We start from the raw sequence: 25,746 nt of genomic DNA on the forward strand, positions 1-25,746 counted from the left end.
GAAATAATTAGATTTCTAATCCTACTACTCAAGTCAACTGAGCAATATTTACACACCTGAAGACAGCCAAAAAGAAACTTAAGCTGATCTTCAGTGAATGTCTGATAACTTACATAGATTCTGGAGAGCTGTGGAGTGGATAGAGACACGTGGTAGTTCATGAAAAAGCTTGAAAACTAATAACCTCCGCTGAGTCAGCAGGCCCAGCCTACAGTTCCCTGTCATTCTTCCATTCACTCACTTAACGTGTGTCAGTCGCTCAGTTGCGACTCTTTGCGACCCCATGCACTGCAGCCCACCAGGCTCCTCTGTCCGTGGGATTCTCCAGGCAAGAACACGGGAATGGCTTGCCATTCCCTTCTCCACATTCACTTAATAAAAATTTATCCAATGCCTCAAACATACCAGATTCTGTATTTGACAGAAGCTATGCCATAAGGCAGTAGAACATATGGTCATATGCCACTGGTGCCAGAATGCCTGTACTTAAATTTTAACTCTGCCATTTCTTCTATATAATACCTAGGGCAAGGTACTTAACCTCAGGTGTGCAGTTAAGTCGGCAGGCTTGGGATGTCCAAAACCTGTGCATTCTAAAGAAAGAACTTACCCTTGACTGGCTTCTGAGAGATGCCCATAAGCCCTTGGAATACCACGCCTGATAACAGTATCCTCATACACCTGAGGCCTTGGGCCATGCCATGCAGTTTATAGTAACCACATGATTTATGGTGAATGCATGTTTTTATTTCCTGGATCCTGTGGCATGCTGTATCAGATTGATCTCTGTGGGGGCTGGTCACTGAGTTACTCATGCCTATGTGTTGTTGTTTCTATTTAGCCGCTGAATCATGTCTGACTCTTTTGCAACCCCCTGGGCGATAGTCTGCCTGGCTCATCTGTCCACGGTATTCTCTAAATAAGAATATTGGAGTGGCTTGCCATTTTCCTCTTGGGGGGATCCTCCCAACCCAGGGATCAAACCCTTATCTCCTGCACTGGCAGGCAGATTCTTTACCACTGAGCCACCACTGAAGCCCCCAGTGTCTGTGTGACTGACACTCAAAAAACACTCTGGACATTAAGGTTCAGGAGAGTTTCCTTGCTTGCTAACACCTTGCACTTGTCACATACTGTCGATAGAAGAACAAGACACTTTCTGTATGACTGTTCAGCGAGGACAAGTGGAAGCTAGTACCTAGTCTCTCCTGGACTCAGCCCTATGTGGTTTTCCTGTTCGCTGTTCCTAATCTGTACCCTTTCACTGTAATAAACTGCAACTGTGAATTTAATAGCTTTTCTGAGTTCTGGGAGTTCTGCCAGCAAACCATCAAACCTAAGGGCAGTCTTGAGGACCCTCAATACAGTAACCTTGTTTCCACATTTAAAAAATGCACTTTATATTAGTACCTACTTAAAGGATAGCTGTGGGGATCAAATGAACTAATGTGTGTTAGGTTCTTAGAATAATACCTGGCATGTAATGTTTGCTGCTTCTCATGCTGTTACAAAAATAAATGGTCCTAGCAACTGAACAGCTTGGTCTAGTGAGAGAGGCCATTAACTAATCAAACTACAAGTACGGAAACAGTATGCATAATGTTTCAAAGGAACAAGGAGCATCACTTCTTCTTTCCGACTGTATATTCTTTTAACCTGATTCCACATTCTTAGAATCTATTCCCACACACAACTCTCCAGTTTCTACAAACTGAACAAAATCACACGCATCTTTGTGGTTTAATCTTTTTACCCCACCCTCTGGGGTCTGTTTGGACTTGTCTGCTTGCAGGTCTAGAAGAAACGGAAGATGGCTGGAATAAGAAAAGAGGAAGATCAGCGATCCACTGTGGGCAACTCAGGGGAGGCCGTTGCCAGGCTCTTCCGGCCAGGGGAGACTGACCTCCTGGCAAGGCATAGAAGGGCTGCTTCTCCTGGCGAAGGAGGCTCAGCAGAATTAGAGATCCGAGGTGCCCAGCTTCCTCAGAGTATGCGTTTATGTACCCACCATGATGATCAAGGTCCGACCATTCCTTTAGGACTGCAAATTCAAACTGTGCTGTAATTCAGTCAACCACATGATGTGTCTTACAGAAATCTCAGTACAGCAACTCCTTATTTTAGGGCAACCACAGATACCAATTTTGGTATCTGCAAGTGGAATGCTGTCACACCAAAACCTTAAATGTGAGAATGGCTTTGGAATCAGGCAGAGGGGGGTCTGAAAAAAGTGTTAGAGAAAGCCTACAGCACCCATCCCACTGAAGAATCTGTTAATAGAAGCCCCATGGTCCTTGATAAGGCTGTGGGTGAGGACCTGCAAGAAAGCAAAGTAAGTGTTCCTGGAACTCGAGAAGGGGGCTGTTATGTAATGGTGGCAATTTTAGTGTCCCACACAATTATACGGAAAGTAGAAAATGCACCTAATGAAGTGATTGATCTAACAAGGAGACTTCTACCTAGAGTGCTGAATGTGCCACCTGGTTCTTCTTGCTGCTTATACTCAAATGTGAAAAGCAAGCAATATATTAATAAAAGAACTGTTAAACAAAAAGGAGCCACACCGTGCACTGCAAAAGATACTGCCAAGGAAATGAAATGACAAGTCACAGACCAAGAGAAAATATTTTCAAAAGACATATCTAATAAGGGTATCTTACTCAAAATATATTAAGAATTGATGCTTTTGAGCTGTGGTGTTGGAGAAGACTCTTGAGAGTCCCTTGGACTGCAAGGAGATCCAACCAGTCCATCCTAAAGGAAATCAGTCCTGAATATTCACTGGAAGGGTTGATGGTGAAGCTGAAACTCCAATACTTTGACCACGTGATACAAAGAACTGACTCATTTGAAAAGACACTGATGCTGGGTAAGATTGAAGGTGGGAGGAAAAGGCAACGACAGAGGATGACATGGTTGGATGGCATCACCGACTCGATGGATATGAGTTAGAGTAAGCTCCAGGAGTTGGTGATGGACAGGTAGGCCTGGCGTGCTATAGTCCATGGGGTTGCAAAGAGTCGGACACTACTGAATGACTGAATTGAACTGATGAAGAATTAAAAAATGGGCAAGAGACCTGATAAGTACATCCTGACTAAAGAAGATTACAGGTGGAAAATAAGCTTACAAAAAGATGTTTAACATCATATGTCATCAGTTCAGTTCAGTCGCTCAGTCGTGTCCGACTCTTTGCGACCCCATGAATCACAGCACGCCAGGCCTCCCTGTCCATCACCATCTCCCGGAGTTCACTCAGACTCACGTCCATCGAGTCCGTGATGCCATCCAGCCATCTCATCCTGGGTCGTCCCCTTCTCCTCCTGCCCCCAATCTCTCCCAGCATCAGAGTCTTTTCCAATGAGTCAACTCTTTGCATGAGGTGGCCAAAGTACTGGAGCTTCAGCTTTAGCATCATTCCTTCCAAAGGGAACTGCAAATTAAAACAATGAGATACCACTACACAACCTACATTGCCACATCATTATCACCCAAAGTCTGTAGTTTACATTAGAGTTCTCTCTTGGTGTTGTATATTCAGTGGGTTTGGACATATCTATAAAGGTATGTGTCTACCATCAGAGTATCATACAGAATAGTTTCACTACCCTAAAAAATCCTCATTAGTATGCCTATTCACATCCATTTTAGGATGGCTAAAATCCTTTAATACTGATGACACCAAATGCTGACAAGGATAAAGAGCAACAAGAACTTGCTTTCGTTGTTGGCCAGAATGCAAAATGATACAGCTATGTTGGAAGACAATTTGACAGTTTCTTACAAAATTAAACATATTCTCACCATACAACCCAGGATCACGCTCCTTGGTATTTAGCCAAACTAGTTGAAAAATTATGTCCACACACACATCTGCATACAGATATCAACAGCAGTTTTAGTCATTATTGCCAAACTCAGAAAGAACAAAAGTGTCCCTCAGTAGGTGAATGAATAAATCAATTGTAGTACATTCATACAAAAGAATGTTATTCGGCAACACTTAAATTAAGGAAAAAAAAAACAAACAACAGTATCAAGCCATGAAAAGACAGGGAGGAAACTTAAAAAGTATATTACTAAGTAAAAGAAGCCAACGTGCAGAGGCCTGCATACTACATACAGTTCCTACTCGTTGGTATTCTGGAAAGGGCAAAACTAAGGAAACTAAAAAGATTAGTGGTTGCCAGGGGTTAGGGAGGAAGGAGGAGTGAATAGGCATATTAATGAGGATTTTTTAGGGTAGTGAAACTATTCTGTATGATACTCTGATGGTAGACACCCTTTATGGATATGTCCAAACCCACTGAATATACAACACCAAGAGAGAACTCTAATGTAAACTACAGACTTTGGGTGATAATGATGTGTCAATGTAGGTTAACTTGGAAGCAAAGTTATGACAAATCTAGACAGCATATTAAAAAGCAGGGATATCACTTTGCCAACCAAAGTCCGCATAGCTAAAGCTATGGTTTTACCAGTTGTATGTACAGATGAAAGAGTTGGATCATAAAGAAGGCTGAGTGCCAAAGAACTGATGCTTTTTTGTATGTTTGTTTGTTTTTAGAACTGATGCTTTTGAAATGTGCTGCTGGAGAATCTTGAGAGTCCTCTGGACTGCAAGGAGAGCAAACCAATGAATCCTAATGGAAATCAACCCTGAATATTCATAGAAGGACTGAAGCTGAAACTCCAAGACTTTGGCCATCTGATGCAAAGAGCCATTTCATTGCAAAAGACCTTGAGCTGGGAAGGACTGAAAGCAAAGGGGAAGCAGGCAGAAGAGGATGAGACAGTTAGATAGCATCACTGACCCAACGGACATGATTATGAGCAAACTCCAAGGGATAGTGGAGGATAGAGGAGCCTGGTATGCTGCAGTCCATGGAGTCACAGAGTCAGACACCACTTAGTGACTGACCAATAACAACAGTAATAGGTTAACTGACTGTAACAAATGTAGCGCCACTCTTGATACAGAATTTTAAAGCAGGGAAGGCTGTGTGAGTCCAAGAGGCAGGAGGTATATGGGAAATCTCTGAACTCTCCACTCAACTCTGCTCTGAACCTAAAACTGTTCTAGAAAATACAGTCTATTAAAAAGAGAAAAAATTCCTCTCCAGAAGACAAATGACGCTGAGTAAGAAATGTCTTCTAAGCAAATCCAGGACACTACCAGGAAAACATGGTTCAAAGATGAAGCTGAGTGTTAAATACTAATATATCAATACATTAAAGGCGATACCTTAGAATATTAGTCAGTCAGACAAAAGGCCCTTTCAAGAGAGTAGAGTGTGCCTTACTGATTCTCTCAAACAATAAAGCTTCTAGAAAGCTTACAGTCATTGTCCCCCAGCCTAATAAGCAGGAACCTGAAGTATACAAGGATTTAACTTTTAAAAAATATGTGTAGTTGAGGCATTTGTCTAACTAAGTAAATGTACCTCAATAGAATTCACATCTCAACAGAATTTACAGAATATCCACAAGATGTCTATAGGATTTTCAATACATCTTTTAATTTAACATTTAAAAGACTTAATACATCTTAAATGAAAAGAGATTTTGGGACACTACAGTTTTAATAGTAGGAAGCAGATGGAAAAAACCATTCACCTGCAAACACCTACGATATTTTATGAAAAAAAAAAAAAAAAAAAAAAGAGGTAAGACCAAGAGTATAGATGGCAAAGCTGTAAACATGGATAACAACTCCCAGGGTTGAGCCCCATCAATACTGCCCATCTTGATTTCAGAAATGCTATGAGCCAGTGATGCCTTTGTGTCTCCCATTTTCCCCCTTAAGAAACAAGAACATCTACAGAAGTTACCCTGTGCCTGACCCACCACTGTATTTGGGAGGTGGGGCAGATGGGTGAGAAGAGACAAGTGGAAATGAACTCAAGTGAACTCAAGAAGCTATGCTGAAGGAGTGACCTTCAAGGAACCCCACCTACACCTGGACCTGCCTTAGATGATGTGGTTCTGGACTTCAAGGTGATACAGTCATAGAATGAGACATGTGATGGCCTTGGGAAGCAGTGAGCACGCTGTATACGGGGAAAGGACAGGAACCCCTGCAGGCTGGGGGGCAGACAGTGGCAGGCAGCCTTCCACTCTTAGGAGTCATGCCTCCACGAAGTAGCCTCCCACACTGACCAGAGCTGACCTGTATGACCAACAGTAAACAGAAGTGACAGTATCACTCTTCTGAGACTGTGGCTTCCATCCTCTGTGTGCTCTCCCTCTCTAGGATCATTCGCTCTTGAGAAAACCATGTTGTGAGCAGCCGTATGGAGAGAGGGGCCCGTGGGATGAGTGAGGGAAGCTTCCTGCCAACAGACACACAGGTGCACGTTGGAAGCACATGATTCAGACCAGGTTAGACTACAGATGACAGCAGCCCCAGCTGACACCAAAATTCCAACCCTGTGAGGGATCCTGAACAAGAACCTAGCTAAGTGAAAAGTTACAGTGTCAGTCACTCAGTGTCCGAGTCTTTGCGACCCCACAGACTGTGGCCCACCAGGCTCCTTGGTGCATGGGATTCTCCAGGCAAGAATACTGCAGTGGGTAGCCATGCCCTCCTCCAGGGGATCTTCCCGACCTGATCCAAGGATTAAACCCGGGTCTTCCACACTGCAGGTAGATTCTTTACTGTCTGGGCCACAAAAACCTAGCTAAGCTGCTCCTAAATTCCTGACCCTAAGAGAACATGCAGATAACAGATGTTCTTCATTTTAGCTGCTAAATTTTAAGATAACTTGTTACACAGCAACAGACAACAAATATTCAAATCCCCAGCGAACTACTGCACATCACTTTAGCTCCTGGATTCATTTATTTTCATTATCACTGACTAAATTGCTTACCGATTTTCCAATTCAGCAATAATTTATTTTCCACATGGGAAAGGAACTTCTTTTGGATTTTCCAAAGCAAAAATGCTGCTTTCTCCCACTGTTTTTGGATTTTTTAAAAAAAGGGAAATTAGCTTTAAAAACTCATTTTCAGTGTTAGGGATTGATCTGGCTCTAAGTCTTTTTTTGTTGAAAGAGAAAGAGAGAAAAACCTTATATTTTTAACTGGAACAGTTAGAAACACAAACACATATGCTTGTTTGGATAAAAATAATTATACATGTTTTTTTATTGAGGAAAAATATTCAGAATAAATAAACTGTTTCAAATAAATAGCTTATTTTGAATGATAAAATGGAATCATCTAGTTTGTTAGAAGTACTAGCAGTGTTCCTAAGGTGGATCAAACTTTCACCATGATAATCACTCACACTGCTTCAAAATGAAATAATATCTGCAAAAAATAATACTTTTATCACAATTACCTCTGAAATATATTAGCATGAATTGATTTTATCATATTAGTCACCTAGAAAAAAGTAGGAAAATATCCCGAAAGAACAAGATACAGATCAAAAATGCTTTCCTGCTGGAGAGAAGAGGTCTAAAACTGCCTCCAGTAAGACCAACTTTGCCATATCTCAGAACCAAACCTAGAGTCATCCTGTATAAATTCAGACCACAATCCAATCTATAGGAAAGACCCTACCATCTATTATTTTTCATTTCATTTTTCCTTCTTCCTTTCTTCTACTTTCATGTACCAACTTTTTTGCTCAATCATTTTAGATGGTATATAAACTAAAAGTCCTCTTAAGGATCTCTCTGATCAAATTATTTCAAGTTTTTGAGCAATTTCAGGTGATTCAACTTTAAAGTGGGTCTAAGGATAAGCCTCCTATCCTTATCCCTCAGAGAGCAGACAGAATGAAAACCATAATAACAGAAAACTAATTAAATTGATCACATGGACCACAGCCTTGTCTAGTTCAATGAAACTATGACCCATGCCGTGTAGGGCCACCCAAGACGGGTGGATCATGGTGGAGAGTTCTGACAAAACGTGGTCCACTGGAGAAGGCAATGCCAAACCACTTCAGTACCTTGCCTTCAGAACAGCATGAACAGTATGAAAAGGCAAAAAAATAGGACACTGAAAGATGAACTCTCCAGGTTGGTAGGTGCCCAATATGCTATTAGAGAAGAGTGGAGAAATAAAACCAGAAAGAATGAAGAGAAGGAGCTAAAGCAAAAACAACACCCAGTTCTGGATGTGACTGGTGATGGACATAAAGTCTGATGTTGTAAAGAGCAACACTGCATAGGAACCTGGAATGTTAGGTCCATGAATCAAGACAAACTGGAAGCAGTCAAATAGGAGAAGGCAAGAGTGAACATCAACATTTTAGGAATCAGTGAACTAAAATGAACTGGAATGGGGGAATTTAACTCAGATGACCATCATATCTACTACTATGGGCAAGAATCCCTTGGACGAAATGGAGTAGCCCTCATAGTCAACAAAAGAGTCTGAAATGCAGTACTTGGATGCAATCTCAAAAACGATAGAATGATCTCTGTTTGTTTCCAAGGCAAACAATTCAACATCACAGTAATCCAAGTCTATGCCCTGACCAGTAACGCTGAAGAACCTGAAGCTGAATGGTTCCGTGAAGACCTACAAGACCTTCTAGAACTAACACACCAAAAAGATGTCCTTTTCATCACAGGGGACTGGAATGCAAACGTAGGAAGTCAAGAGATACCTGGAGTAACAGGAAAATTTGGCCTTGGAGTAACAGGAAAATTTGGCCTTGGAGTACAGAATGAAGCCGAGAGAATGCAGGGGTGATAGCAAACATCCTCTTCCAAGAACACAGGAGAAAGCTCTACACATGAACATCACCAGATGGTCAATCCTGAAATCAGATTGATTATATTCTTTGCAGACAAAGATGGAGAAGCTCTATACAGTCAGCAAAAACAAGCCCAGGAGCTCACTGTGGCTCAGATCATGGCTCCTTATTGCCAAATCCAGAATTAAATTGAAGAAAGTAGGAAAACCTCTAGACCATTCAGATGTGGCCTAAATTAAATCCCTTACGATTATACAGTGGAAGTGACAAACAGATTCAAGGGATTAGATAAAGTAGACAGAGTGCCTGAAGAACTATGGAATGAGGTTCATGACATTGTACAGGAGGCAGGGAACAAGACCATCACCAAGGAAAAGAAGTGCCAAAAGGCAAAATGGCTGTCTGAGGAGGCCTTACAAATAGCTGTGAATAGAAGAGAAGCGAAGGCAAAGGAGAAAAGGAAAAATATACCTATCTGAATGCAGAGTTCCAAAGAATAGAAAGGAGAGATAAGAAAACAAGAGAATGGAAAAGACTAGAGATGTCTTCAAGAAAATAAAAGATACCAAGGGAACATTTCATGCAAAGATGGGCACAATAGAGGACAGAAATGGTATTAACCTAACAGAAGCAGAAGATATTAAGAAGAGGTGGCAAGAATACACAGAACAGTACAAAAAAGATCTTCATGACCCAGAAAACCACAATGGTGTGATCACTCACCTAGAGCCAGACAACCTGGAGTGCGAAGTCAAGCGGGCCTTAGGAAGCATCACCATGAACAAAGCTAGTGGAGGTGATGGAATTCCAGTTGAGCTATTTTCAAATCCTAAAAGATGATGCCGTGAAAAGTGCTGCACTCAATATGCCAGCAAATTTGGAAAACTCAGTAGTGGCCACAGGACTGGAAAAGGTCAGTTTTCATTCGAATCACTAAGAAAGGCAATGTCAAGGAATATTCAAACTACCACACAATTGCACTCATCTCACATGCTGGCAAAGTAATGCTCTAAATTCTCCAAGCCAGGCTTCAGCAATACGTGAACCGAGAACTTTCAAATGTTCAAGCTGGATTTAGAAATGGCACAGGAACCAGAGATCAAACTGCCAACATTCACTTGATCATGGAAAAAGCAAGAGGTTCAGAGAAACAACTATTTCTGATTTGTTGACTAAGCCAAAGCCTTTGACTGTGTGAATCATAATAAACTGCGGAAAATTCTGACAGAGATGGGCATACCAGACCACCTGACCTGCCGTCTGAGAAATCTGTATGCAGGTCAAGAAGCAACAGTTAAAACTGGACATGGAACAACAGACTGGTTCCAAATAGGAAAAGGAGTACATCAAGGTTGTATATTCTCACCCTGCTTATTTAACTTGTATGCAGAGTATATCATGAGAAATGCTGGGCTGGATGAAGCACAAGCTGGAATCAAGACTGCCGGGAGAAATACCAATAACCTCAGATATGCAGATGATAACACACTTAAGGCAGAAAGCGAAGAAGAACTAAAGAGACTCTTGATGAAAGTGAAAGAAGACAGTGAAAAAGTTGGCTTAAAGCTCAACATTCAGAAAACTAAGATCATGGCATCTGGTCCCATCACTTCATGGCAAATAGATGGGGAAATAACAGAAATAGTGACAGACTTTATTTTTGGGGGCTCCAAAATCACTGCAGATGGTGACTGCAGCCATGACATTAAAAGACACTTGCTCCTTGGAAGAAAAGCTATGACCAACCTAGACAGCATATTAAAAAGCAGACACACTATTCTGCCACCTAGATCTGTCTAATCAAGGCTATGGTTTCTCCAGTAGTCATGTATGGATGTGAGAGCTGGACTATTAAGATAGCTGAGCACCAAAGAATTGATGCTTTTGAATTGCGGTATTGGAGAAGACTCTTGAGAGTCTGTTGAACTTCAAGGTGATCCAACCAGTCAATCCTAAAGGAGATCAGTTCTGAAATATTCACTGGAAAGACTGATGCTGAAGCTGAAAGTCCAATACTTTGGCCACCTGATACAAAGAACTGACTCACTGGAAAAGACCCTGATGCTGGGAAAGATTGAAGGCAGGAGAAGAAGGGGAAGACAGAGGATGAGATGGTTGGATGGCATCACCTACTCGATGGACATGAGTTTGAGCATGCCTTGGGAGCTGGTGATGGACAGGGAGGCCTGGAGTGCTGCAGTCCATGGGGTCGCAAAGAGTCGGACACAACTGAGTGACTGAACTCAGAGAAAACTGAGTTCATTGAACTCCTAACATTCCTCCGTTAGAGCACATGAAACCTAATCGCTGATTAAGAAGAAAAAAAAGATCATAAATGGGTATATTAGTCTGCTCCAGCTGCCATAACAAAATACTGCCTGGCTCAAACAAAGGACTTTATTTTCTCACTGTCCCGGAGGCTAGAAATCCCACAACGTCTGACAGGGTTGGCTTTTGGTGAGAACTTTCTTCTTGGCTTTTAGACAGCCACCTGTTTGCTGTGTTCTAACATGGTAGAGAGAGAAATCAAGTGAGGTTTCCAGTATCAAGACACGAATCCTATCAGATCAGGATCCTACCCACATGAGCTCATTTAACCTTAATTACTTTGGTGGGGTTAGAGCTTCAAATTATGTATTTTGAGAGATGCAACTGACTCCATAGCAATTAGAAAGTATCACGGGATGTCATGTTTAGAAGCATTTGTGTTATAACATTCTTGATACTTTTCCAAACAGCCTCAGTCTTAGAAGAGAGATTACCTCAACATCATCAGTTCATTTGGCCCTGCATTCAAATGCTAAAGCCATTTTTGTTCCTAATCAGAGGAAGGAAGAAGCAGAGAAAGGAGATGTGAAAGGCTTTGGCCAACTACAGAGTTTGATGCGACAATCCACACAAGAGATTACCTTCACTTCTAATGCTGATTACAAGTGCACAGGATGCCCAAAGTCCATTCAGGCCTGATAATTCGCTAGAAGACGTAAATAACTCACTGAAAATTCTTCATACTCATGATTATGGTGTAAGCATGATTAAAGTCAGGGAAGGGAAAAAAACATGTAGGACAAAGTTGAGAGTACAAACGGAGCTTCCGATGTCTTCTGTGAAGTTGTGTTGTTGTTGTTGTTGTTGTTTAGTCACTAAGTCACGTCTGACTCTCTTGCAGCCCCATGGACTGTAATCCACCAAGCTCCTCTGTCCATGGGGTTCTCCAAGCAAGAATACGGGAGTGGGTTGCCATTTCCTTCTCCAGGAGATCTTCCTGACCCAGGGATCGAACCCACGTTTCCTGCATTGGCGGGCAGATTCTTTACCACTGACCCTCCTGGCAAGTCCCTCTGTGAAGTTTTGGATATTACTCTCTGCTGACTATATGGCATAATATGCACTGACTACTGCCAACCTGGAGAGCTTGCCGGAAACGTGGTGTTCATAGTTGTTGTTGTTTTTGGGGGTGGGGGGTGTGGGCTGGGGTTGAGGGAGTCTCCATTGCATAGGCATGATGGACTGACTGCTTACATGGCTGATCTCAGTTTCAATGTCAGCTGATACCAAGGGAGTCAAAGTCCCTACACTAAAGTCAGACAGTCTTTCTGGCTATGCGCAGCCTCCACTCTAAATCATACTGTTAGACAATGTGATCCAAAGTCCCCAAGCAAACCAAGATACCATCCAGAAACTGAGGGCAAAAACCAGGCCTCTTTTGGGGCAAAGCTAAATTCTTTGTCACACAGGAGACAAGAGAAACCATTCAATAGTTTCTGTTGGCTACAGAGGCAAGTCCAGAATCCCATGACTTGATTCCTGTTTCACCAACTCCATCTCTCATAACAATCAAACTTTCTGCTCGAGTATTTGCAAATTTCTTTTAGTTTTTAAAAAATACCACACAGCTGACAGCTATTTCTTCTGTTTAGAAAGCTTTTTCACTTTATTTTTAAATGACTTATTCTTAAGTTTTCAACTTAGGTATCAATGTCTCTACCAAGGCTTTCAAAAACCCCAGGTAAGGCACTGTGCCTCTCCCATACCATCCTATACATACTTCTATCATAATACAAATATTTTGCTAAAATCTTGTCTTTATAGCAGACATCCCAACCAGCACATAAGATCCTCAAGTATGGGATCCAGACTGCCTTATGACTAGGCATCCATCTTTTACGGATTCAGATATCTGAGACCCTGCCTAACTATTTCCCTGTTTTCCCTGCCTCATATTCAGTTCATGTAGATCTTGGGCCTTTTCCTGTTCCTGTGTCTCCCCACTTCTTCCCATCACTTTTGAGATAAGAGTCCAATCCCTGTTCAGCTATAATACCTGTTGACAGACGCCCTTTCTTTTCTGCCAGTACTTCCCCTGCTTTCCTGATCTGATTCTTCCTCTCTTGTTGACCAACCAATTCCTGGATCTGACCACTCAAGATAAATACTTCAACTACATTAATGGGTATTAAGACAAATGAACTGTGATGATTAATTATTTCCCAAACTACCTGAGTTACTGTAAGAGTCACTTCCATAGTATAGACAAAGACATGATATCAAGAATAATGGGGTAATTCAAGTCAAGAGAATATCTCAGTTATTAATTAAGCAAACTTTTTAGTTTCTTAAACTGCTTTACCTTGAGTTATAATTTTGGTCACATGTCTAGCTTGTTCCATGTTCTAAACAAAGGACACAGTGCTAAGTTATGCTTTTCAGATGAAAAAGATATCACGCTGCTTCATTACCTTGGATATTAACTCTGATTTTTTTTTTTTAATAGAAGTACTGTGTCTGGTGAGCCACATATAGTATGTTCCCTGCTGCCTTCTTATACCGTATCACATATGATGGCAATGATTAGCAGGGGATGGGAAAACCAGCCACATCCACAGCCATTAGCAGTTCTACTATTGGGTACTAGTTGCTATTATTTCCTTAATTAGCTACTAAAGGGTCTTAAGAGGCCCAAATCCACAGTCTTAGTCTTATCAACACCTCTCTAACCACTAAGCAAATCAACCCTAAGTATATTATCAACCTAGACTACACCTGAAATTAATATCCAATCTGCTATAAAGAAATAAAAACACACAATAAATGCTTTGCTTCAGTGATCTGTCTTCACAGTGATATTTTTCTTTACAGTAAATATTATCTGTTATCTATACTGCAGTATCTATATAGCAAAAATGAACCATTCTCCAAAAAAGGAGACAAGAACACAATATCAGATTAAGTAGCAGAGCACTGCTACCTCTAAATTATCTTTAATTTAGCTGTGAAACGTTAAGCAAGTCAGTCATCTGGTACCTCATCGGTAGCAAATTCATAGAATGATACGCAAGAGTGTGGTACAATTTTTCATTCAGCACTTTAAATCAAAGCATAGTAATTAACTTAAATAAGCTTTATAACTGAAATAGCTAAATGCAGTACCCACAAAATATTTAATAAACAATAGTGTAAAAAACATTCAACAGTTTTAAAAAAAAAGATGCATTATCTTATACTAAAAATAAAAAGTCCTTCCTTTCTTAAACGGATAAATTAAAAATAATTTTTAACAATGTTGAACATTGTTAAACTACAAAATTAGTCATTAAATAACTCAATTAAATAACTCCAGCTCTATGGCTGGAGACGATATGATATACAGTCTGAACAACTTAAGTTTATTTCTGTGGGCTGTATACATCGCACACCCTCCAGATACTAAGCGTTGAACCAGATGAACTGACATATGTTACCTGGTAGACAGTTGGTGCGGAGAAGGCGATGGCACCCCACTCCAGTAGTCTTGCCTGGAAAATCCCATGGGCGGAGGAGCCTGGTAGGCTGCAGTCCATGGGGGTGCTAAGAGTCGGACACGACTGAGCGACTTCACTTTCACTTTTTACTCTCATGCATTGGAAAAGGAAATGGCAACCCTCTCCAGTGTTCTTGCCTGGAGAATCCCAGGAATGGGGGAGCCTGGTGGGCTGCTGTCTATGGGGTCGCACAGGGTCAGACACGACTGAAGCGGCTTAGAAGCAGCAGCAGCAGCAGACAGTTGGTGATGGACAGGGAGGCCTGGCGTGCTGCGATTCATGGGGTAGCAAAGAGTCGGACACGACTGGGCGGCTGAACTGGAACTGGACTGAACTGGACCTGGTATACAGTAGGTGTGGCTGCATAACGTAAGGCCAGCTGGCTGATTTCAGAACCACGGGCTGAAATGCAGCCGTGGTTTGCACTCCCGCCCTGTCGCATCCCCTTCCAGTCTGGGGAGCTGCATCACTGTCTGTCCTTTCGTTGCCAGGTCCCCTGTCTTCTCCTGTCAGTTCCAGGGCTTGGTCCCTTAATGTTACTGAACTCCTTTGCTATTCTCCATCTAGCCACATCCAACTGCTACCTAACATGTCTTTTCTCTGTTTCTTCATCATTTTTCTCTCTTCTGTTTCCTGCTCTTCTCAGCTACCAGAAACAACACAAGAGCGATCTACTTCACAGGCACAGTCAGCTAATCAATATATTCCTTCCCATCTAAAGAAAAAGAGAAAAGAATCAAAGCAGGTCAGGATGATTTTCGGCTTTTCAGAACTTTTCATCACAGTCTGATACCCAGAAGTTCATTCATTGTTATCAAAGTTATTTCATGGTTTCTTTTATTCTAAGTTTGGAATTACTACAGGTACTTGGTCTATAGAAAAATTTAAGTTTTGATAATTATAGCATTTTGAGGTTAAAAAAGTAACAGAAGACAAGGTGGATGCTTTCTCAACCCTTAAAAAAATTTACTGCCAAAAAACCTGCAAAATTTTCTATTAAGAGCAGACCTTAAGGGGAGTTCCTGGGTGGCCTCATGGTTAGGATTCCAGACTTTCATTGCCATGGCCTGAGTTCAGTCCCTGGATGGGGAACTGAGATGCTGCAAGCTGTGTGCCACAGTCAAAAACAACAAAAAAATAGATCTTAGAATAAATGAACAATGCTCCAAAGAAGGACATAAAAATATGGCCAAAAAGCAGATTAAAAGATACTTAATATCACCAATCATTAGGAAATCAAAGCCACTGAGATATTACTTCATACCCATTCAGTTCAGTTCAGTTGCTAAGTCATGTCCGACTCTTTGCGACCCCATGAATCGCAGCATGCCAGGCCTCCCTGTCCATCACCAACTCCCGGAGTTTACTCAGACTCACGTCCATCGAGTCAGTGATGCCATCCAGCCATCTCATCCTGGGTCGTCCCCTTCTCCTCCTGCCCCCAATCCTTCCCAGCATCAGGGTCTTTTCCAATGAGTCAACTCTTTGCATGAGGTGGCCAAGGATGACTTTTTTTTTTTTAAAGAGAGAAAATATGTCTGGCGAGACTATGGAAAACTGTTGGTGAGGATGCAGAGGAAATGAAACCTCTGCACTGCCAGAAGGAAGGTAAAATAGTGCAGCCATTGTGGATAGCAGTATGGCAATTTCTAAAAAATTAAATACAGAATTAGCACATAATCCAACACTTCCACTTCTGGGTAAATAACCAAAAGAAATGAAAGCAGGAGACTAAAACAGAAATTTGCACACCCGTGTTCACAGGAGCATTACCTGCAATAGCCAAATGGTGGAACCAACACAGTATTCACAGACAAATGAACAGATAAACAAACTGTAGTCTATATACACAAGAGATTATTCAGCCTTAAAAAAGGAAGAACATTTAACATGCTACACCATACATGAACTTTGAAGGCACTATGCTAAACAAAATAAGCCAGTCACAAAGGGACAAATGTCATATGATTCCACTTATATGAGATATCTAGAGCAGAAACCGAAGGCAATGGTACCCCACTCCAGTACTCTTGCCTGGAAAATCCCATGGACCGAGGAGCCTGGTGGGCTGCAGTCCATGGGGTCGCTAAGAGTCAGACACGACTGAGTGACTTCACTTTCACTTTTCACTTTCAGGCACTGGAGAAGGAAATGGCAACCCACTCCAGTGTTCTTGCCTGGAGAATCCCAGGGACAGGGGAGCCTGGTGGGCTGCCGTCTATGGGGTCACACAGAGTCGGACACGACTAAAGCAACTTAGCAGCAGCAGCAAAGCAGAAACAAAATTCATAGAGAAAGAAAGTAGACTAATGGTTGCCCAGGGCTGAGAAGAGGGGAGAATGGGGAATGTTTAATGGGTACGGAGTTTCGCTTGGGGAAGATAAAAAAGTTCCGGAAATGGATGGTAGTGACAGCTGCATAACAATGTGAATGTATTAATACTTGATGCCACTGAAGTGTACACTTAAAAATGGTTAAAACGACTGATTCTATGTTATGTGTATTTTACCACAATTTTAGAGAAAAAAGAATGAAAAGTTGACGTAAGTTAGCTTTTTTCACTCCTACTCAGCTATCCATGGCCACTGTACAAACCCAATTTGATCCTAAAACAGACAGGACAAGTTATGTAAATGTGCTAATGCGAGCTTGGAAACATCTCTACATATCTGAAGACATCAGATTCTCCTCATAGAGGTCTGTCGGGGAAAGCTGAGAAAAATAGGCTGTCAATAAAAAAGGTCACTTGTGGTCACACAAATCACTGAATAAATATTCTTGAGAATTTTAAACACTGATGCCTGCATGCCTAGATCCTTGCTATTCCAAGATATACCAAGATATTCCAAGATATACAAAATATCTTCCTTTTCCGAGCCTGAAACATACCACATACCTCCAGAGCTCACTCTCTGATTTCATCCAGATCTCTGCTCAAAAGTCCTCTTATCAAAGAGGCTGACACTGACCACACTATTTAAAAGAGCATGTTCCATCATTCTCTCTCCCCTCAGTGTGCTTTATTTTTCTTCATAGCTCTTACCACTACTTGATATATTTACTTGCTAATTGCCCTTCTCTATTCACAATGTAAATTTCAACACAAAGACGACCTCTTTTGCTTGCTATTGGAAACCCAGCACCTAGAACACTACCTGGCACGCTGAAAGTGGCCAATGAGTATCTGTTAATTGAATGACTGGATAGATGTTTACAGTTTCATAGGTCATATTGCCCTCTTGGCTTTGGTACTATTTTACCATTTACCAGCATTGTAGTAGCCACTGCCTCAAAGCCATCCAGAGTATCCCTGGTTTAGGCTTTACCGTTAAGTTGAAGGAATACTTAGTTAAAGAGTCAGATAGAAGCCTGGTAGCAACATGTCAAAAAAAATGCTCCCTGACTTTCTAAATCAGTTCAGTTCAGTCAGTCCCTCAGTCGTGTCTGACTCTTTGCAACCCCATGGACTGCAGCACTCCAGGCTTCCTTGTCCATCATCAACTCCCCAAGCTTGCTCAAACCTATGTCCATGGAGTTGGTGACGCCGTCTAACCATCTCATCCTCTGTCGTCCCTTTTTGACGTTCGTTTTCTAAATACATTACATAAATACAGTGTATCTGTTCCTCGCAATGAGGGATAAAAAATAAACACGAAGAATGTATCTCTAACAAAGCTTTAAGACAAAAGATACCATGAATTGGATATTTCACGCATCTTGGTAAATGGTATAAGGCACATGGTAGCCTGAAAAAACCATAGGATTTTTCCCTTTGCATCTTTTGAGAGGATTTGGGGAAACAGACAAATGCAGTATAGTCAAAAACTAATCAATTACTTGGCACAACGAATACACACTCCGGAGCTCTAGACGAATATATGTTAAACCTCTGGATGAGGGAAAGAGAAGACTGACTCCAAAATATATCTAACTTTATTTCAAATTCAAGTCTTCAATTATGAATGCATCCCAGTGAAGTGTCCCACCAGAGCTCATGCAAGTTACAAGTTTTGAGAGCATTTTATAACTGCACTTTATAGTCTTCCGTCTGCAGCGAATGATTTCTGATAAAGGTCTGTCAGGTAATGGTAATTTTCGTAGAAAAATCTTTAACCAGAAAACTGCAGTACTTACCCCCCCACCCCACCCCCCCAACCTGAGAAAGCTTAGGAAGGCCCATTACGCTACAGTCTCCAAGTGGAAGGAGACTCATCCAGGGAACACACGTGTTCTGCCCCGCATTGAAAATGCAAATAGCAGGTGTTAAGCTGCCCATCGGCGAGGTCCCAGGCAGAGGGCAGAAGGGTGCGCAGGAACCACAGCTTGGCTCCCGGGTACCCTCCGGCCCCCTCCGGCGGCAGCGACCCCCGCCCCAGATCAATCAAGGAGCCGGCCTCTTCCTCTTGAGTCCGGCCGGGCCTGTCCCCTGCGAGCTCACACGCCGGCAAACGCTGGTCCTACCTGAACTCTGCCCCCAGCTGCAGGGCTGTGGGGGGAGGCGGGAGGAGGCGTGGCCTTCCAGCGCGCCAGTCGAACTCCCTCGTGCGGTTGTTATGACTTTCCCTCTCGGGAATCCGCGCCCCGATCAAGTTCAAGTTGCACTTCCGGGGTCCGTTGGATACTGCAACGTCATTGCGCACGCGACGACGACGACCGCGCCCCGGCCGGAAGTGGGCGGGGCGCGGTGGCGCGGTCGCTGGGTTGGTTCCCGGAGCTGTTCAGTTCAGTTCAGTTCAGTTCAGTTGCTCTCTGGTGTCCGACTCTTTGCGACCCCATGAATTGCACCATGCCAGGCCTCCCTGTCCATCACCAACTCCCGGAGTTCACTCAAACTCACGTCCATCGAGTCAGTGATGCCATCCAGCCATCTCATTCTCTGTCGTCCCCTTCTCCTCCTGCCCCCAATCCCTCCTGCCCCCAATCCTTCCCAGCATCAGTCATTTCCAATGAGTCAACTCTTCGCATGCGGTGGCCAAAGTATTGGAGTTTCAGCTTTAGCATCATTCCTTCCAAAGAAATCCCAGGGCTGATCTCCGTCAGAATGGACTGGTTGGATCTCCTTGCAGTCCAAGGGACTCTCAGGAGTCTTCTCCAACACCACAGTTCAAAAGCATCGATTCTTCGGCTCTCAGCTTTCTTCACAGTCCAACTCTCACATCCATACATGACCACAGGAAAATCCATAGCCTTGACTAGACGGACCTTAGTCAGCAAAGTAATGTCTCTGCTTTTGAATATGCTATCTAGGTTGGTCATAACTTTTCTTCCAAGGAGTGTCTTTTAATTTCATGGCTGCAATCACCACCTGCAGCGATTTTGGAGCCACAAAAAATAAAGTCTGACACTGTTTCCACTGTTTCCCCATCTATTTCCCATGAAGTGATGGGACCAGATGCCATGATCTTCGTTTTCTGAATGTTGAGCTTTAAGCCAACTTTTTCACTCTCCTCTTTCACTTTCATCAAGAGGCTTTTTAGTTCCTCTTCACTTTCTCCTGTAAGGGTGGTGTCATCTGCATATATGAGGTTATTGATATTTCTCCCAGCAATCTTGATTCCAGCTTGTGCTTCTTCCAGTCCAGCGTTTCTCATGATGTACTCTGCATATAAGTTAAATAAGCAGGTGATAATATGCAGCTTTGACGTACTCCTTTTCCTATCTGGAACCAGTCTGTTGTTCCATGTCCAGTTCTAACTTTTGCTTCCTGACCTGCATATAGGTTTCTCAAGAGGCAGGTCAGGTGCTCTGGTATTCCCATCTCTTTAAGAATTTTCCACAGTTTATTGTGATCCACATAGTCAAAGGTTTTGGCATAGTCAATAAAGCAGACATAGATGTTTTTCTGGAACTCTCTTGCTTTTTCTATGATCCAGTAGATGTTGGCAATTTGATCTCTGGTTCCTCTGCCTTTTCTAAATCCAGCTTTGACATCTGGAAGTTCACGGTTCACATATTGCTGAAGCCTGGCTTGGAGAATTTTGAGCATTACTTCACCAGCATGTGAGATGAGTGCAATTGTGCGGTAGTTTGAGCATTCTTTGGCATTGTCTTTCTTAGGGCTTGGAATGAAAAGTGACCTTTTCCAGTCCTGTGGCCACTGCTGAGTTTTCCAAATTTACTGGCTTATTGAATGTAGCACTTTCATAGCATCATCTTTCAGGATTTGAAATAGCTCAACTGGAATTCCATCACCTCCACTAGCTTTGTTTGTAGTGATGCTTTCTAAGGCCCACTTGACTTCACATTCCAGGATGTCTGGCTGTAGGTGGGCTGGATTAGAGAGGTCTGTGGGAGGTTGAGAGTTGTCCTATTATTTCCTTGTGGACACTCTTCACCTTTCTTTTACCCTTTTCTTCTAAAGTAAGACACTCCTTCATGGGTAACTTTAGAGGACAGGACACCGTGAAGCCTCATTCTCCGAATGGAATTTAAAAAAACAATTGCAAGAGTGCTCATACAGCTAGTTGTCAACTCTCCCATACATGGTGTATCCCACTTCATTCAACTTCAGGAATGACTGGAGGTGAGAAAGTCTAGATTGGAAGATTAAATTTACCTCTAAGTTATGACTTATGTAAAGTAGGCAGTTAAGCATAGGCTCCCTAACCCTGCTGTTTTTCCTATCTCCTGGCTGCTAATAGGATAGATTGGAAACAGCTGTATAAAGCTATGGTTCCCATTGTTAACAGTGAGTTGGATCTAAACTCAGCCTTTATGGCAAAAATACCTGACAGTAAAAGTTACTCATGAAAATCCCCTAAAGTGAAAGTGAAGTTGCTCAGTCGTGTCCGACTCTTAGTGACCCCATGGACTGTAGCCTACCAGCTCCTCTGTCCATGAAGTTTTCCTGGCAAGACTACTGGAGTGGGCTGCCCTTTCTTTCTCCAGGGGATCTTCCCAACCCAGGGATCGAACCCTGGTCTCCCACATTGCAGACACATGCTTTACTAACTGAGCCACCAGGGAAGCCCATAAGTGGTCCACAAGGTACAGAATACCTGATGTTAAGCATAAACTCAAGGTCTTAATTCTTATGCACACTGGAATGTGAGACCTCTTAACTAGTTTATATGTTAAAAAGAAAAAGGAGTTTGTAGCTATCTGGACATTTCAACAATACTGATAAATCCAAATGCAACTCAGTTTTGCTTAACCATTCAACAGCATTTGACAAAGTTAATCACATCCTGCTCTTTGAAACTTGGAACAGCTCTTTCATTTGAATTTTGTGAACTCACAGAGTTTTTGGATTTTTCCTTTGCTGGATTCTTCCTCATTTCTTAGTGTTAATGTGCCCCAGCACTCTTCCCCTCTTGAGCCACCTTCATTCCCCAGGTGATCTCTTCTTTCCCTCCATCGTCGTTTATATAGCATTACTGTGCTGATGACTTCCAAATATCTGTTTCCAGCCATGGATTTGATTTTCTGTACTAATGTGTCTGATTTCTATACGAATCATGTATTTGATTTCTGTACTAATTTCTATTTAGTAATGTATCTAATTTCTGAGTCAACGTTTCCACTAGGATGTTTAACATGTATTGCAAACTATCTCCAAAACCTGTTTCCCTGTTCCTGTTGTGTATCTTTACATCTCAGTAAGTGGTGTGTTGATTCTTACAGTTGTTCAGGTCATAGTTTGATTCTTTTTTCTCTCAAGTTTCATATCCAGTCAGTCCTTCAGCAAAATCTGTTTGCTCTGTCTTCAAAAGGTATCCTAAATCTAACCAGTGCTCACCACCTCCACCCCTACTATGCTGGTCCTCAATGGGAGTTCAAAGTGTCTGTTTTAAATGCGTCTATTCTTACCTCTGTACAATCTAGTCTCCAATTGGCAACTGTGGAAATCCATTTAAAAAGAAAATTAGAATTTGTTCCTTCCCTATTCAAGACATTTAACATGTTCTCTACTAAAAATAAAATCCAAAATTGTTTTCATACATCCATAAGATCCTGAATGATCTGACGCTGGGCCACCCCAAGCTGCTGTTGAAGAAAAAGGTGGTAAGAAATAGTTTTGGAGTGAGGCATGGGAACTTGGCCAATAATTTGGAGTTTTGGAAAAGGCAATCCTAAACATGATTTACCAACTCTTGCTTGGAAGACAAGAGACTTGGTATTCTTCATTGACAGAGTACAGAGATAATAACTGTTAAGATTTCCCAGCAACTAGTAGACATGTTGGTACGTGGCTAGGTGTTTTCATTTGCTAGGGCTGCCATAAGGAAGTACCTCAAACCAGGTGGCTTAACCAGTAGAAATGTATTGCCTCACAGCTCTGGAGGTTAGAAGTCTGAGACCAAAGTGTATCCAATTTTGGTTCCTTCTGAAAGATTGTTGTTGAATCACGTGAAGACAACGGAATTCTTGGCCCCCCGGAGGAGAAGAATTCAATCCAGGGCCAGAGACGAGGCTTGATCGCTTAGAGCTTTTGTGTAATAAAGTTTTATTAAAGTATAAAGGAGATAGAGAAAGCTTCTGACATAGGCATCAGAAGGGGGCAGAAAGAGTACCCCCTTGCTAGTGTTAGCAGTGAAGTTATATACTCTCCAATGAATCCAAAGAATGTCCGGAGGTTGTAAGGACCTCACCAGACCTACCCCCATGATTTACATTTTAAGATAACAGAATTAGCCAGAAGGTTTAATCCAGAGACTGTCCTCAGGCAGGATACATTGTTGTTATATAATCCTGAGGAATGTAGACAAGGAAAAAAAGTTTGTCCTTTCTTCCTCCTTGAGAATTCCAGACCCCTCTCTCCTTGGGGACCCCTAGACTTCTTATCAACCTGCCTAGGAAATGACTCTCTCACTTCCAAGGGCTATGAGGAAGAATTTGTTCCTTGTCTCTCCCTCGCGTCTACAGGGATACTGGCAATCTTTGATGCCCCTTGCCTTGTTGCTACATCACCCCAATCTCTTTAGCTTCACATGAGATTCTCTCTGTGTGCTGTCTCTGTGTCTGTTATGCACCGAGCCCGTATCTCCGAACCGACCGAGAGAAAGCAAGTCCTCCACAGTAATGCAAAAAGGCAGGAAGGGAGTTTATTTCTAGCGCGCTAGGGTCCGAGTCTCATCCGACACAGCAGAATCCAACAGGGACCCCAAACAAAGGGATATGGCGGTTTATATACAGTCAGTTCTTTGTCTCAGTTACAGGAGTAGCTGGCGTTACATGATTGGCTAGACAGGATGAGCGCATGTCCTGTCTCTTTCTGGTTGGTGTGTACGAGAAGTCTTCCTAATTTGGTCAAGGAATGCTGTTTTTTCTTCCCAGCTAACAGGAAACATGACTCAGGTCCCTGGTGCTCTGCACCTCACTGAGCCGTCCGGCCTGCCTGACAGTGTCCAATCAAATTAGGGCCCGCCCCAGTGACCTCATTTTAACCTGATTACCTATCTGATGACTTTATTCCAAGTAAGGTCACATTCTGAGGTACTGGGCGTAGGATTTCATGTATCTTTATGGAGAGACACAAACTCTAGGGTAGAATTATTTTGAAGAAAGAGAGAGGAGTAACTCTAGCAAAAGGGAGCAAACCAGTCAGTAGAATACGGTTGTGTGAAGCAATCCACAAGAAGAGGAACCACATGGAAAGTCAGAGATATTGGCTGGAGCATCTGCCCCATGTATCAGGGAATGGCGGTTTGGAATTCCTGGACTTGGGTGAACCTCCAGAACAAAAATGTACAAAAGTACTTGATGACAGAAAGCACCAGCACCTGGACGTTTTTGCTGAGGGAAGCATGGTCACAGTTCATGACAGCCTTTTCTTCCCACTCATGAGGCGGCATTGAAGGACCTCAAAGTAAAAGAATAAGTGTGGAACATATTGAAGTAAAAGGTGCAGAAGGTGAAAGAAAACAAATGATTTTCCCTTCCTTCCAGCCATATTTGTGAGTCAGGAGGTATGATGGGAAAGAAAACAGTTTAGAGTGAATTAGAGATTTCCAGTCCAATATGTAAAGAGTTTGGAGCTTGAAAATCAGCATTTTTATCCTCATGACAAGAAAGAAAAGCCTAAAAACCTAAATTGAATGGCTCTTTTTAGATCCTTTAGAGAATAGAAGTCAGAAAACTATTGTGCCTCAAATTAAAAAGACAGGAAAGTAGTTAAAGAAAAGCATAGCTTAACAGGAATCAAACCCCATTCCTGCCAGAGACACTTCGAGGGCTCAAACAAACCTGTGCACACCAGGACCCGGAGACCCCACAGAGACCAAGCCAGAGCTGTGTCTGAGTGTCTCCTGAGGACGTACGGTCAGCAGTGGCCTGCTGCAGGGGCTGGGGCTCTGGGTGCAGCAGACTTGGGTATGGCATAAGCCCTCTCGGAGGAGGTCGCCATTCACCCACCATAGAGCTGCCAGAACTTACACAGGACTGGGAAACAGACTCTTAGAGGGCACAAACAGAACCCTGTGTGCACCAGGACCCAGGAGAAAGGAGCAGTGACCCCACAAGAGACTGACCCAGACTTGCCTGGGAGTGCCCAGGAGTCTGAAGCAGAGGCACAGGTCAGCGGTGGTCTGCTGCAGGGTTGGGGGCACTGATTATAGAAGTGCATGCATGGGACCATTTGAAGGAGGTCGCCATTATCTTCATTACCTCCACCATAGTTTGGCCTCAGGTAAATAACGGTCTTCCCTGGTGGCTCGGACGGTAAAGCGTCTGTATACAATGTGGGAGACCTGGGATTTATTCCTGGTTCAGGAAGATCCCCTGGAGAAGGAAATGGCAATCCACTCCAGTACTATTGCCTGGAAAATCCCATGGACATAGGAGCCTGGTAGTCTACAGTCCATGGGGTGGCAAAGAGTCAGACTGAGTGACTTCACTTTCACTTTCAAATAACAGGCAGGGAACACAGCCCCACCTAACAGCAGAAAACTGGATTAAAGATTCACTGAACACGGCCCCGCCCAACAGAAGGAGATCCAATTCCCCCTCAGTCAGTCTCTCCCATCAGGAATCTTCCATAAACCCCTTATCCTTCTCAATCAGAGGGCAGACAGATTGGAAACCACAATAACAGAAAACTAACCAATCTCATTACATGAACCACACCTTGTCTAACTCAATGAAACTATGAACCATGTGATCCAAGACAGTTGGTCATGGTGGAGAGTTCTGACAAAATGTGGTCCACTGGAGAAGGGAATGGCAAACCACTTCAGTATTCTTGTCTTGAGAACCCCATGAGCAGTTTGAAAAGGTAAAAAGATAGGA

General features: G+C 42.6%; 1 protein-coding gene across 1 annotated transcript in view; it reads right to left on the reverse strand.

The window, feature by feature from the left end:
* ARB2A (ARB2 cotranscriptional regulator A) overlaps window positions 1-19,101 on the reverse strand; it is a 404,738-nt gene extending 385,637 nt beyond the window's left edge. The window contains exon 1 of the mRNA XM_068980929.1: window positions 18,982-19,101. The gene's annotated coding sequence lies outside the window, so the exon portion shown is untranslated. The remainder of the gene's footprint in view (window positions 1-18,981) is intronic.
* Window positions 19,102-25,746: the final 6,645 nt, after the last annotated feature.

This window comes from Capricornis sumatraensis, chromosome 9 (genome assembly GCF_032405125.1).
Source record: "Capricornis sumatraensis isolate serow.1 chromosome 9, serow.2, whole genome shotgun sequence".
NCBI classification, from domain to species: domain Eukaryota; kingdom Metazoa; phylum Chordata; class Mammalia; order Artiodactyla; family Bovidae; genus Capricornis; species Capricornis sumatraensis.